The sequence below is a fragment of the Xenia sp. Carnegie-2017 genome, unplaced genomic scaffold (genome assembly GCF_021976095.1).
Source record: "Xenia sp. Carnegie-2017 unplaced genomic scaffold, XeniaSp_v1 HiC_scaffold_148, whole genome shotgun sequence".
NCBI classification, from domain to species: Eukaryota; Metazoa; Cnidaria; class Anthozoa; order Malacalcyonacea; family Xeniidae; genus Xenia; species Xenia sp. Carnegie-2017.
The window spans coordinates 1-16,670 of record NW_025813456.1 but is presented as its reverse complement, the minus strand read 5'-3'; the positions used below and the strand labels follow the sequence as shown (position 1 = coordinate 16,670).

At 34.0% G+C, this 16,670-nt stretch overlaps 1 long non-coding RNA gene across 1 annotated transcript; it reads right to left on the bottom strand.

The window, feature by feature from the left end:
• Positions 1–5,730: 5,730 nt before the first annotated feature.
• LOC124435766 lies at positions 5,731–10,247 on the bottom strand. Its single transcript, XR_006945148.1, has 2 exons — positions 10,212–10,247; positions 5,731–6,340 (listed from the first exon to the last, which is right to left on the bottom strand). It is a non-coding gene; the product is annotated as an uncharacterized LOC124435766 (long non-coding RNA).
• Positions 10,248–16,670: the final 6,423 nt, after the last annotated feature.

Below are 16,670 nucleotides of genomic sequence, written 5' to 3'. Positions count from 1 at the left end.
AAGAAAAATCAAGAAAGTTTTCATGTAATGTTAACATTGAGATGATTCCGTCTCTATGATTTTTTAGGATTTTCTATCACTTCTGGCGATGTTTGGATCTTAGAAAGTAAACGTGAATATTTTGTCACAGTGAACGTCTTTGACAAACTTAATCATAAACTTTATGTTGGTGGTAACATTCAAATCACAACTTAATTTCCAAAATCGCATTTCGATGTTTCTTATTCATCTGATAATGGATCGTATCATGAGACGAAGACGTTGACCAGTGGGAAAATAGTGCTGCGTGCTGTACTGTCTAAGATTACGGTAACAATTTGAATGTTTTGTGTTGTGTAGTTGACTACCATACATATGTACTACTATGTAATGGATATTTGTATGGATTACAAAGTTTATTTTCTCACTGATCAGATTTAAACGCTCATACGTAAATCATACGTAAATGCCTTGTACGGTAGGTCGTTATACTAATAAAGTGAAGGATATCACAGTTTGTTTCATTATTGTGGAGAAGTTGATGCCAGCTTCTCAATAATGATTTTCATATCAATATTATTGTCAAGTTATGTAAAGTTCACTTACTCCATTTTATAGTCAATTATCACTGGAGAAAATGCGGTCATCGATACTCCCGTACGTGGTAAACAAGATGTTATTATTTATAATCCTGTCACCGTGACACCTGCTGTTTTGGCGTTTCCATGGATACTAAATGGTAGGGATCATTACAAATACCAACTTGAAGTATGTACATGAACCTAATTTACTGCATGTTGGGATGGAGGAAGAGGATTTGACATAAAGAAATTGCTGCTGTTTTCGCTTGCCAAAAGTTTAACCAGTTATTTTACGTAGATCACGTTGTAACCAATATAAATACTTCATGTAACATTGTGCATTACCTTTTTAGGCCACAGGGGGAGTGGACAATACTCGTGGCCTTCTGATGCTACGACCATTGCAAGTGTCAACATTCGAGGTCTTCTCACTACGACTGCTGACACTGGATTCACTATTGTGAAGGCTCATGACACTGAGAATTTATTGCATTATGTTCAATCAAAGGTGTGTATGCGTAACTTGAAGAAGAAAACTTTAAATGGTTGTTTTTTAATTCACTTGTTGTATTTTAGGTTTATATATTGCCTCCGGACAACTTAAAGTTTGTCCCCTCAAGAGTTGAAGTTGAAATTGGTACAAAGTTAAAGATTCCTGTGTCTGCTGCTGCATTTTCTTTACCAGGTTTGTTGTAGATACGTATATTGTTTAACAAACATTTAATGTTTAGAATCAGTTATACGTAGTTCATCCTTTCTTTCGATAATACATGTTTAAAGTTAGATATAATTTATCCTTTTTTAAATACTTCTAAAAATTGAAACTTTACGTACAAAAGTTTAGGCGTGATTATTAATTGAAGTTATTTAACTTATGAATAATTTTTTTTAGAAAACGACGATTTATTGTTTTTTGATGATTGTCGCAAAATGAAGCTTACGATATCTGTTAATGATCCTTCAATATTTCAAGTACTTGGAACATCAGGTTTGTTGTTTACGTGGCGACTGATGATACTAATGTTATTTTTAAAGGGCATATGACTCCAAAAATTTACTATTCTAATTATATTTTCGTTCAACAGAACTTTAAAAATGGCAGTGTGTTTTGTAGAACTGTTTATGCATATCGTAGATATTGCGATATTAAAGTTTTTGTAATAACCGATTTACACAACTTTCCACGTCATTTTGCACAATGAGTTGATACAAGGTTTCAAACATCCTTTAGTTTCAAGGCAACTTTTTGTCAAAATTATGAGGAAATTTTTTTATATCATTAACTCCTCACAATAAAAGAAGCTTCTGTTCGGTTAACAGCAAGTATACCTGCTCTGTCAAATTTTCATTATGCAATGTGACGAAAACACGTTTTTGTAAAGCGTCCATTACACAAACTACAGTATCTTGAGAGTGAAACGTGATGTGAATAAAGTTATGTTCAATGAAAATATAATAATAGCACAATTTTCGAGTCGTACATTTTGAATGACTTTACGTTTATTTAAGATAAAGTAGATGATTTTCTAACTCCTGGAGATACATCAGTGTACCGTAACGCTTTTTAACGATCGTCTCAATATTACTAATGTTTCAATTTTCAATATGAACATAATAGCCCAACATAAGACTTTTAAAAAAGCAATCACAATAATAAAATATAAGGTTTTTTCATTAATAACGTTTCGTCTTTAACTTAAGACATCTTCAGATTATATGAGATAAATTATATACGTAAGGTTTTAAATACAAGCATATATTACAGGGTGTTAAATTACATGTGAGTGGAGTAGGAAGTTTAGATGACGGAATTAAGGGAGAATGGCGGTATATTAAAGAAGGTGAAGGGGGATTGAGTTGCCTTGTTAAGTGTTAAGAGAGGGTTTAAGTTTGGATATATGAAGGCTTTCATGAATCATAAGGTCATAATTGTCGGAGGAGGAAGAGAGAATTGAGAAGTCATTAAAATTAGTAGAGTGAGATGTATTTCTTATTTGGAAAGAACTGCAGATGGTGGTGGACATAAGGAAGGTTTCTCTGTTAAGGTAGGGATTCCCAAGTGTTCCGATTTCTTGTGTGTAAGTGGCGCGTGGTTTGACCCACATACGATGCAGAGCAGCATCGACACCTAAATGAGTATACAATACCAGATCTCAGGAGCTTGGGAACCCTATCTTTAAAAGGAAAGAAAGAGGAGAGACGCCTGGAAGAACGAAAAACAAAGCGAACGTTGATATGAGGAAAGGCAGCATTGCAGAGTCGAGTGATTTGAGTGCGAATCTGAAGACATTGTAGGTCAGTGAATCGGAGACAGAAGTACATGATTTTCTTAGGAGCATTATCTTACTTCTGTCTACACTTTCACTGGCGTCATTTACACACCAGAATATCGGAACACTTGGGAATCTCTCCCTTAACAGAGAAACCTTCCTTATGTCCACAACCATCTGCAGTTCTTTCCATATAAGAAATACATCTCATTCTGCCGATTTTAATGACTTCTCAATTCTCTCTTCCTCCTTCCTAATGTAATTTAACACCCTGTAATATATGCTCGTATTTAAAACCTTATGTATATAATTTATCTCATATAATCTGAAGTTATCTTAAATTAAAGACGAAACGTTATTAATAAAAAAACCTTTTATTTATTATTGTGATGGCTTTTAAAAGTCTTATGTTGGGCTATTATGTTCATATTGAAAATTTGCTTTCCGCCTGGCAAATCTCTGGCCAGGATTTTAATGTTTAAATGTTTATTTTTGATGAGTTTGATGATAACTCCTGGTTGTACATCAGCGTGCCTCAAAGCTTTGCGTCAAGGATATGTCATTGTCACAGCTGTATATCAATATAAAATATTAATATTAAAGCAACTGTTACAGTAGCTGCGTATTTACCACTTAAAGTAAGGAAAATTCATCTACTTTTCTCTAACATTTTATTTACTGTTTCGTTTTACTGTCAAATTTCAATCCCCTCAATGAGAAATCTCACACCATTATTGTCACGTTATAAATGTATTATCTTTAGGCTCTCGATCCTGTTGACGTTGCTGTTGTCACCCTTGGTTCAGCAAAGAACTTTATCATACAAGGTGGACCTCAACCATGGGTTCATGGTAGATCAACACATTATGAGAAAGGTACGTAACCACGTCATTTATGGTTTCATGTCAGATCTACACATGAGAAAGTTAATCACATCCATTGTATTACTTTAGTAACTAATAATATATTTTGTACTTCATTGAACTCTGAGAAGTTAGCTCTGATCTCAATAAGAACTGATGTGATACCACAACATCCGTTTGGTGAACAAAGCTCTCTACATTATTATCACGTGACTTGTAAGGAGTTCGGGGAACAAAATATTGTGGTTACAATTGGCAATAATCCATCAGAAACTAATAACTATCCAGCGAGCTCTATTATCACTTTGAGATTTGCCTGCATGATACCTGCCACCCTCAACTCTGAACCAGATGTCCAACTACCCGAGATCACGGATCGTACGTTCAGTTTACAGGATTGTCAGAGTCCTAATAAGGAGGAATTTGTTACGTATAATTAGCAATTGTTCATTTGTTTGGTATCTCTAGAGAAACATAAATGTTTTGTAACTTTTAATGAAAAAATTTTTTTCTGTATACATAAATGAGGAGAACGAAAATTGTCATGTTAAGGATGTGTCAAATATAGATTTAATAAAATACAAATATGTTTGCAATGTATTGACTATACCGCAGCATTATCTATTTACTGCATGTTCTATTATTGAATTCATTATTCATGTATCTACAGTTACCATGTTTGTTATATTTAGTTCCACGTACGAAGTCGTCAAGATTTGAAACTTCGTATTTCATTGAGAGACAATAAAAATCGTTTGTTTGATAAATTTACGTCACTTGAAATTATTTGGACAAGCAGCAACTATGATATGGCTTCATTTGATCGCAGTAATGAAACTGACACTGAAATGACCTATGAAGAAGATATGTTTGGGCCGTACATGAAAATGATTTGTAAGTGATAAACATTCGTGTGATGTTTAAATTATGCGAATATTAAAGTGCAAGTAGATATGTCATAGCAAGGCAATAAAACCAAATGAATTACATACCTATAGTGTACTTTTATGCTAGAAGCTTAAAAGCTTTTTAGAAATTAGAAAGTTATTGGATTATATTACATTTATATCATCAATCTCATGAAAAGAAATGTAGAAAAGCTTTGAAAAAAAAGATTTCTTTAAAAAGCAGCAATAATGCATATGATAAATCTCCATTCTGTACTCCATAGGTAAATAAGCCAAAACTGTTTCTTAAAGCAAAAACTGTAATAATGAAGAAGTATACAGTACAGAAACTTTAAAGGTTTCATCACTGAATCTTCAATTCTTCAGTATAGTGCACTAGATATTAGTAACATTCAAACAACACTAAAACATTTTGATAAAGATATGATATAATTTAAACATTAAGTTATATAAAACCCAATGGCTTATACAGTTTGATGCTTCAAATCTGCATCGAGTCATCATCAATCTCAGTACAAATGTTTACATAGACACAAACTTTATGGCCTTCCCATTTTATATGTTTGTGAATTGACATTTCATTAAGCATCAAAACACACACAACCTTCTTGCCATCTTTCTTTGGTTCATGAACTTTAACTTCAAAGCATACAATGCATCATTAGTGAATCCATTGTCTCCATCCATAGAATTTGACCATGATCAAATTAAACAACTCTGGATAGGGCAGTCAATAAATCAATTATCTTTACAGCATTATAATTTTTTTAATACTCTGCCTGGTCAATAACATCTTCCAGTCATCTTTACTCCTTGTTCTTCCCTGCACGTTGTCAGCAAATAGAACATAACAAGCTCTGCTCCAAATCATGAGTACTGTTAGGGCTGATCATTTCTTTTTGATACTTACTCTGTTACGAACGTCCCGACTAATAATAAAATGGCCGCTTTTGGTTCAATTGCTCGTAACAAAAGGAGTAAAACCTTGTGGAGAAGTTGTTGTCAATTCTTAAAATATTTATTTAATATACTAATAATTTTGATATAATCTTTATAACATAAATGTTTAAATGTTCAAACTTATCTAGACAACTGCTTTCAGACTTTCAGTGACTCTTTCGTTGATGGATAGGATATATATCTGTATTTGATTCTTTTCTTAAATAGTTCGTCTTCTTTTATATGAGCTTTCTTCTGATGTGGACTTATACTAAGCACCAACATAACTACAACGTTCGATTTTCGGCTTATATATGATTGCACAATGACGTACGATTAACAGCTTGTGCGTAAACTGTGGTCAGTTGATTAACCATGTATCCTGTAAGTTGTTTGTGGTCAGTAGGTTGACCACGTCCTATACGTAAGCTTTCCTGTTATTGTGGTTAACATACACATGCATGTATGAGTAAGGCATTTTACTAATTAGTTAACTAATAATATTTACGTATATACCAATAATAAGTATCATTTACATGATTATGTATTATCATGTAACACCCTTCCCCTTAAAAAAAAAGAAAGATTGAAAAGCTTTCTTTAAGATAATAATGTTCTAAGGTCGTGAGAGACAATCAGCGATGAGGTTGTCTCTACCTTTAATGTGTTTGACATCATACGCATTGAATGGTACAGTCGTTGCAGTCATTATTCATAGCATTTCCATTATTGAAAGCGTAAATCGTAGTATTTTGAAAGTCTGTTCTTGATTCTTCAATTAATAACCCAGATGTAGAAATCTACAAAAAAAAGATAATACTGTATTTAAAACTGTTGCATTATCATAAAAAGGGGAATATGAGAAGGCAATGTAATAAGCCTGAAAAAATAACTTACCTTTATCGTATTTGCTGATGATCTTATTTACATACATTATACATACAGTGATTATGGCCATGAAATTGATTTGTTGTATAGGACTGATTACACATTAATATTAAATAAAGTAGCTGTAAAATTTGTTCATTAAAAAGCACTGCTATAAGAAGTCTGTGCTAAACTATCTAAGCGGTTTTCCTCTTCAATCCTGTATTGTAAATTGGCTGATGATTTCAAGCTTGTTAATCGCTCGTAAGTCATTAGTTCAATGACACAAGATTATACATTCATTTTGACTCTGAAGATGACTACCGCTAAGGTTGTCGAAACGTCAGTCAACAACAACAAAAATAGTCCGTCTCAGGACTATACGTAACAGCAGTGGCGTAGCTAGGAAAAATAGTCACTCCCGCCAATCCATCTCACGCCGGAGGCGCGACCCCACTAGGGGGCTCCCCCGGAAAATTTTGAAATCCAGAGCCTTGGAAACAGCATTTCCTGCGATTTCGAGGGCGAATTATTTGTTGTACAATAATTTATAAAAACCCATTTTTGTTAGCTGCATTCTTAATGTGGCAATCGTTGAAACTGCAACTAGTTAAAAAGGTACTAAAGGTGGCTCAGAGAAACGTTACGCAGGAGACAATTGTCCCCTAAAACATAATTTACTCATCACTGCCCCTGCATAAACAGAAGAAATTTGTATTAGCACAAAAAATAATATAGTATACGACACTTCTAAAGTGCATAGAGAGAGATTTTCTTAGCATTCTACTTGTTAGTTTAAACTTGTTTAGATTGGGGCAAGTAGACAGGGATGGCTTTATTCTTTAAGTTATGCTTAATTTTCTCAATGAAGTACCATGTATTATACGAACAAATATCAAAACATACTATACTCATCATTTATAAAGAAAGGCCAGCCTCCTGGGTTTTCTACAAATTTTCAACCACCTCGTTATGCAACACCTCTGATTCCTCTTTCTTTTCAATGATATCTTTGTGAATAGATATTCTACACAAAGAGCTAAGCCGACCTTGACCCATTCTATTTCTTAAATAGCTTTTACCCTTTTAAGCAAGAAAACGACCTCTCTACTGAAGCACTTGCCACTGCCAACACACCATTCAATTTTAACAAATTTACCACTTGACCTAAACTCGACTGGAGATTAAATTTGAAGATGTATTTAAGAACCTCATTACTGCACTCTTTGTGAAAGTCCTTGTCGTTGTAAATGAAGGAAAGTTGACTCTCCAAAGTTTGGATGTCAAAAGAGGACTATACTTATCTTTAAGAAGATTGATCTTCTCCTGTGGAACTATGCCCTTCCATGTAGTAAATAGTTTAGGATTTACAAGGTCTAAAAACTCGAACTGATTAATATCTTGAAATCGTTCACTTAACATGCCTTTAATGGAATCAATGATCTCAAAATAAAGCTGTTTGTAATTGTATCTACTATCTGCTCTGGTTGCTGGTGGGCCTACTTTTCTAGTGCAGTTTGGTAAAACTCGGTGAAAGCTTGATCTGTGCGAAGTGACACAATAAACTGCTTGAAATTGTCAATCTTGCTTATGCCATAGTTAAAATGGGTTTCCCTATTTTGAAGAATGGAATACAAAATTGTGGACTGTTCTAAAATCCTGTAAAAAACACACACTAGAAAACAAAAGAGAAAGCTATCAAGATAATGCAGTAAGCCACTTATTTTACTTAATGACTCATCATCCCACCCAGCTGGTTGTTCAAGTACCCCTCAAAAATATCTAAAAGTTTTTCATAGTTTTGTGCAATACATTGATTAATCTAGAGCGATAATACCATCTTGTTTCACCAGGGGCAGGAAACTCAAGGTTGTTAGATGTGAGAAAAGCTTTTCTTTTTGGGGCATTGCTTGTAAATGTGCTGAATGTAGCTATATTAATAAAAAAGATTTTAACTGGAGAAATTGATGAGGCTGACTGGCATAGGACCAGGTTCAATCTATGAGCTGCACAATGAACAAAATGAGCAAAAGGATACTCTTGTCGAACCAATGCTTGAACACCATTGATATGGCCAGACATCACAGAAGCACCATCATATGTTTGTAAAACCAGTTTTTCTTTTATATTAGAATACTCACCAAGTTTATCTTTGACAACTTGTGATATTGCTGTGGCATTTCTGTTCATACTTACATCCACAAATCCTAATTGCCTCTCCATAATTTCACTTGCTTTGTCAAACCGAGCAATAACACTTAGCTGCTCTTTGGTGGAGACATCAGATGCTTCATCAACCTGAATACTCATAAATGTGCAATCATTTATTTCCTTTCTGATTTCATCTTCAATAATTGAATCAAGACAGCTGATAAGATCATTTTGAATTTCTGGGGAGACTCCGGTAAATCTTCTGTCACCAACTATATCAGATTCTGCTAGTCTACTGTGCAGTCGACGCTCAAATACAGAATCAAACTTAGCAAAACATTCGAGCAACTCTCTATAATTACCTTTGTTCAAGCTACCTTCGGACTCATTGTGACTCTTGCTTTGACAAATACAGCACGGCCTCAGTAACAGTTTTTAAAATTTCTCGATTTTGTCTTACCTCCTCATTGTGACGCTGAATCTCATTTCTTCTAGCGAGGGACATAAGACAATCAATTCGTTCACTAGCTCCATACGTTTTCCATGTCTTAAATGCAGTCAAATGCGATTTAGATTTTTCATGCTTCTTAGCATCAGACATAATACTCCGCATATCGTTGTAGCCATTCTTAGTCCACGATGGCGATGTTTTTGGGGAAAACATTAGACATGGCCAACAAAACACTTTCTGCAAGGTTGTACTGCCACACAGCCAGTCCTTCGCCTCATACCAATCTCTCTGAAATGCTCTTCCCTTATTTTGGATAGTTAAATCAGGAGTAGGCCGTTCATGAACGATAACATTCTGTTCGACCGACGATCGAGCAGAGAACGGTTTAGCTAATAAGCTATTTACTAAATCAACATCAGTTGAGCAAATTGCAGTCGCACTTGAAGCCATTGTGTCATACACAAATACAAAATAGCAATTTGAGAGTAAACACAATGGAAAATTAATACCGACAATGACACGTAATTTGATAATCACTAATCGCTGTACTCGTATTAAAAGGTCGAATAATTACAACCTCCGCCAATTTAAAATAGCGGGAGTTCGACTATAAAAACAGCAGATTTGAGCATGCGTCAAGTCCCTTAGCCAACCAGAATTCAAAACTTCTTATATAGAATTATATTGTATGTTCCGCCCTCTGAAGATGGGCGGAATACGTGGAGAAACGCGCGAGTATGCAATGTGCGAGAAAAGGCGGTTGCTAGGTTACATAACAAATCTTGAGATTTTGCTGTATTACGATTACGAACCACCTAATAAAAGCGTAAATATGAACGAATAAAACATAATATTACAAATTGTTCGTGAAATAATGTATATCTTATGTCCAAATAGAATATTTATTATTTTTTTGGGAAATTTCTACTCCCGCCGGGCGGGAGTAGCGGGACCGCTAGCTACGCCACTGCGTAACAGTGCAACTCTCATTTAATTCAAATATATATAATGTACATTTATTTCATGTAGCACGTTTTGAAAGCATTATTTATACGTTGTTTATTTTATCGCTTTCATAAATATGTATTTCCTAGGTGAAAGTGTTTCAAAAAGCGCTCAAATACTGGCAAATCGCATCGACAAAATATCTATAACAAATTCAACTAAAACATACAAATGAATGTAGTATAAAAGTAAAATACCTTTTCAGCATTTAAATCCATTAAATGGTTGCCCCAAAGTCCACACAAATACAAGGAAAAATAAACGCAAATATCAATGTATTGAAGAAATTGTGTTGTTTCTCATTTGTTGACCAGAAAATAGTCGTATGTCACTCGTATGTACTCGTATGTTACTCGTATGTACTCGTATGTACTCGTGTGGTGTTTTAGTCACGATCGTTTAATCATAGCATTCCAATTTCTATCCAATCGGCATGCACAAACGACACACAGTTCACCTTATATGGAGGTGAGTGCTTCAATGCTCAATCGATTCTCGTCAGTCATACGTTTTCATCATAAAATTAAAAGATAAATTCCTTGCCATTTTGAATGAAAACATTTTTTTGATTCTTTTAAATGTCTTGATTGTTTTGATTCTTTTGAGTTTTTAAAATGCTTTTTGATTAAAAGTATGATACCTTGTTTACTCAACCGAACAATCGTCCGCATGTTTACAAACGTAGAAAACGATTTGCGGTCATCGGTTCTGTAACGGATGCATGAATCAGCACATACGGTAAGCTTTTACGTGCTCCTTTATGGCATTTACTGTCACTGATGTGTTTTTTTTTTCGGAAACTTTTAATGCAATTTCATCAAAGCTTTCGACCTGAACGCAAAAAAATGTTTTAAAACTATAAGTACTTTATGTACTTAATTACAGAAAATATACTAGGCAGTATATTATCATGGGTGTATATAACAAGTATATATATATATATTATTATCTAAGTATATTATTATCATGTTATTATTGTACATATACTATAAGTACTTATAAAACATATGTTTTATAAGTACTATACCCTACCCTTAGCCTTCGCATAATTTACAAATGCACTTATACATGGACGCTAATATAGCGGGGGAGGGGGTGAGGCAGAAGTATTGCATGGACTATATTATACGTACGTACGTACTGAAGTGATCTATAAACATTACCCAAGTAAATGGGCTTATCTACGGGTCAGAGTATAAGCGGTAGGGCTTTTCTGTGAAAGTGAGTTGAGTTTCACGATTTTTCGAAAGCTTTGATGAAATTGCATTAAAAGTTTCCGAAAAAAAAACACATCAGTGACAGTAAATGCCATAAAGGAGCACGTAAAAGCTTACCGTATGTGCTGATTCATGCATCCGTTACAGAACCGATGACCGCAAATCGTTTTATCATATTATATATAGTATCATATGATATATACTTGTATATATACAGTATATATCATTAACAATAATATACCAATAATAACAGCTTATATTTATATACATAAATGTATAGTATCATGGGTGACATATCATATGTCACCCATGAATGATGAGGACAAGGTAAGTTATTATCTCTATCAAAACGTCTTTGCAGTCTGAATGCCATAACATGTGATAACATGTGTTTCAAATGTACCTAGTTTAATATGGCTGTGACAGTCATAGATATATGGGATGTTTATGCTTGATTTTCCAATGAATTGTATTAATATACCAAACAACTAAGCGAAATGTAAATGTCTGACATGATAGGGCAAAACCTGCAAAGTATCTTCAGAAAATCTAATCTAAACCAAAGCAACCACTACTAAATCATTCCAGATCCATCTCTGTATTCAGCAGATGTTTCTGCCACTGTTAATGTCTCACTATGTACACCTTTGTCTTGTTACCGCAGTTGTATTTTGATTACCCATAAAGGAAACCTGCTAGCTCCAAAGATGTTTTCGGACGCGATATGCCTGACAACCTTGCACCAATATTAGAAAGACGATCGCCCTGACTAATCGTGGGTTTGGTTTTATAAGTGTCGCCGTATAAAGTCGCTCATTGTGGATTCATTTATTATTCATTTAGATAGCCATGAAGATTAAGAAATAAATGGCTATCTTAATCTTCATGGCTATCTTAATCTTCATGGCTATCTTCTACAATCCTGTCGATTTCTTCATTAGAAAGAACGCAGGAAACCTCGGGAATAGCACTGTTACCTCGGAAATACACACAAAAAAATTAGAAGAAAATCCCCTTCACAACCATATGGTTCGTGTCTATAGCGTTAAAGTAAGAAAAAAAAGTGAACAAAAACGAAGACGGCTCGGAACCAGCATTTGAAAGAAGTTTCAGCGAAGGAAATTATGTTAAGACATTTGAACAGTTGAAAAAAGTTGATATGGCGGAGTTGTTCTCTAGTATCTTATGCTATCACTCAATTCAAACAAACAAAAGCAAAGAATTCATTGAATTGCACGTAAGAATACGTTATTATCGCAAATACTCTAACTTCATTGCTTCAAAGCAATATTGCATGGCATTTTGAGGTAGCAAAAATATCAAGATGACAAAATTTTTAAGCAAAATTTTACCACTAGTACTGTCAACTTTAATACATTTCATTGTTCAATGTTTATTGTGGGCTCTAGAACTCCTTATGTCGTAAATGAAATTATAATAACAGCATGCACACATGTCAAATAGCAACAATTTCAATAAATTCATACGTTGATTAATTGCTTCCAAGCTTTTAATGAGTATAGATACATTGGTCGCTACGGAATACAAAAAAATCACCGAAACTACTGAAGTATATTCCCTAGTTCCTATGGAGATATTTAGTGTGAAAGTTGTAATGGTGTCTACAAATACAACAGTGTCAGCCTATGTTATATAGTCCCAAGTCTATAAACACAATTCAGTCAACAATGTTTTAGATTAATACCTTAACACTAAAAATGATATTCTCGACTTTCCTTTACACAATTTACCAGTGTGAGGTGTGGAGCCTAAGTAGTGTATGTCTAGCGAGCTGAGTGTGTATAGCCTGAATAATTGCATAGCCTAAATAGGTGCTAACTTCATTGATCAGAGATAATGGAAACGAACAAATTTTGGCAGACATCGCGCGGCTGCTAATGTGTTAATTGTCACGAAAAGAAACTTAAATAGTATAATTATTTCAAATTTTTTTCGAAATTATTTTGGCTGATTTAACAATATGGTTATTAATGCAAAATATTGAATGACGAAATTGCTGGGTAAGAAACAGTGCTAAGTTTTTTATGGCAAAAATGTATAAGACTATTAAACGAGATGCAACGAAATCAACGTTTTCAACCAAATGCTGACACATTAAAAGACACGCAGGTGAAATATTACGTAATTCTTTTATGCCCATACTGATTTTGTGTCAAAAGCAGTCAAAACGTATGCAATTCACCATTCCTGAAGTACTTTATCTCAATTTTTAAATTGGTGGTAAATTTTCCATTGCACGTTCCGTAGTAATGTACTTGACGATCCTGATGTGTTTCATTAGTGACGCCAGAAATGATTTTAATTGTGATCATCGACGCGAATCAAGATTTAATAATAAATCCCTGTGACGTCTTGATGATGGATTGCGTGCATTATTAGTTTTCTTTATTAAGTAGAGCAGCCATTAAAGAGAGAGAAAATTCTAGTCAAAATACATTTATCACTATACTTTTTTCATCATAATTTCTCTTATGAGCTTACTTTGCATTTATCAAAAGTAATGTACGACTACCTACTTTTCCTTCTTTGATTTAACCTTATCAGCTTGTTGGATACGTGAATGAAAAATTAGTTAAGCATTTAAAATATTCCTCCAATCAATTCCTTCTCCCCCTTTGCTTTGAAGAGGACAAAAATCTCTTTATAAAACTCAACTCCCGCAAAGATATTTTGAAATAGTTAACATTTTAAATTTCATCAAAGTTATATATCAATGTTGCAAAACATTGTTCGACTGATTTTGAAGGTTTTAATCGAACGGAAGCAAAACTGGTGACGAAGTCGTAGTTCGCACAAATTTACGGTAGGTCATAAAACTTTAATTGTGTTGTAATGAATTAGTATACAATTCAGGGCACGTAATCATAGTGCTAAGAAAGTAGCGTAGCGTACAAACGTATCTTTCATTCGCCAAGAGCCTGTCTTTAAACAGTATGGCCAATTTGGCAACCATGAAAACGCGAAAGAATTAAATCAGGCGACAACCTAGAAATAACTCCAGTTGAGGTTTTATTAACAACATCATTCCATCACCATAAGTAATGATACGATTTATAAAATTTCCGCCTGGAATCTTTAAACTTGACTGAAGTATTTTCAGTTATTACTTTCATTCATTTGGTCATGTATTCTTGAGTTGGTCATTTCAGTGGGGCAGCACTCATTAGGCATAGTTAGTTCGCAAGTCGACACACAGATGGTTGGTCCCAGATAATAGCCAACGGCCTACATGCGCACAATAGTAAGGAAACGAGAAAATTGAATAAATATATGTAGGAACTGCAGAAAATTAGAAAACATAAATCATAGCATCCAGCACTCGATGACAACAGTCAACATGGACCATTGCACAAAATGTGCCTTATATTTCCGATCACGACATTGAATGAGCTCATCGTATAAGCAAATGGGTTTGTTTTTGAACATGTGATAAGTAATTGGCAACTTTTCTATAATAATATGCATTACCTTCGTAGCTACAATGACAACTTTTAATTTCGCTTTACTATTGTTCTTCGACATATTTGTTTTCTTTTTTGAAATCGCGTAAATACATCAGATGCATTATTTACACACAGCGGTTTGTCTTTCACGACAAATGTTCCATATATCGGAAGAATCACTTAATATGGCGTAAGTTTCGGCCCGACAAATCGTTTTGTAAAAGCATAAGTATTATATTTGCTTAAACCTAGATAAAGCTTTGAGAATGTTATTTGGTGAAGAAAACTACAAGAACTGTGGCTGTTTTGAACAATGTGCAAATCACATTGAGGAAATCAGTGGTAAGAAAAATACTTTGCTCTTGACATGATATATCACGATGACTTAGGCGTTTACTTTCTAAAACTTTAATTCATTCACAAGGTTTTCGATAGATTTATCGAGAAAGCCTAATGTTTTTATTATTTTCATAACATGGCTCATTGTACTAATTTAAACTCAAACTGTTCTTAATTTCACTACTGAGTTTTTTTTCTTAAATAACTTGAAAGTCATAACTACGTACAATTTTGTTGCTGAACAATATTGAAATATCGTCCTCGTAAATTATTAAAGTAAAATTTAGTAAAAGTAGACGTAAAATGATCTATCTTATAACAAATCAGAATCTAATATAACTGTAGCTATTTCAATTTGTCCAATTGGTGAGATTTCTAATGTGTTATATGTTTCAGCAATTGCATCTTCGAATGCAAACACATAATCCACTACATCAATCAGTACAGGGTCACTGTTCGTTAAGTCATTGTACAACTGAGCAAATAAATGACTTTAGCTACTAAAATGTTTACACAACATGCTCTAAAAAGAAAAGAAAGAATGTTATGAGCATTTTATTGATTTATTGTGCTAAAGCTTTACACATGGCTTTGCATCGTTAAAACGATGAACTTTTTTGGTAAAAGAGCAGACTATGTTTAAAAATTTAGCTTTTGTGTGAGAGAGGGAGTGGGTAAACAAATCAGCTTTTTAATTGTACTTCGAATTCAAATTTGCTCTGCGAATTCAAATTCACACCATGAATTTATTCAAATTTTAAATTCAAATTTTTGCCCGTTCAGCAGTGTTTCCATTGCATTAGATGCTTTATGTTATCGTATGTGAAAAGAAATTTAGCTATTGTTCTCTCAAACAATAAAAGGCATATTTTATATATGAGTATGTAATTGTCAAAACTATTTCCTTTAAATTGTGTTGCAATTCATGTGCACGAAACGTGCGCACTGAAACCAATTGTTGTCACAACTGTGGTGCTGCAGGTGAGCGTATATAGCAGACTTGTAATGAACCAATCCATTGATTACAATTTGTGTAAAGACTAAAAAAGGACTCCAAGTAATCGAGTGTAAGCTAATAGAAGTTTGTGACTTGTTCTTGTGAGATAGAGCCAGATTAAATCATGTTTGTGGATTGTGTTACACATAGAAAATTGGTTCAATTCAAAATTCATGTTTTCAGTTCCATTTGGCTTACGTGAATTGCCCAGATATATGGTTAAGAGGCCGTCAGTTATGGATGACGTTATAGAGAAATTTAAAACTAAAAGTAATAAGGTGGGACTACTGGGTATTCGCGGTATGGGAGGACTTGGAAAAACTGTATTACTTCAGGCTGTTGCTTGGGTTCAAGCAGAACAACGTCAAGTAATTTAGCTTGATATTGGACAAAATCCAGACTGCTTAAGTCTTGTAAATAAACTTATCCAAGAACTAGGTGGAGCAGTAACTTATAGTAACGAAAGTGACGCGCAATCTTGGTTGAGAGAAAATATGATTGATAAAGATTGCTTTCTTGTTCTTGATGACGTATGGAATTTAAAAGACGCTAGTTTGTTCGATTGCTTATCTGGGAAATGTCAGCTGCTGATTACGACACGAGACGCAGACGTTGTTCGTGGCTTAAAAGGTTTGATTT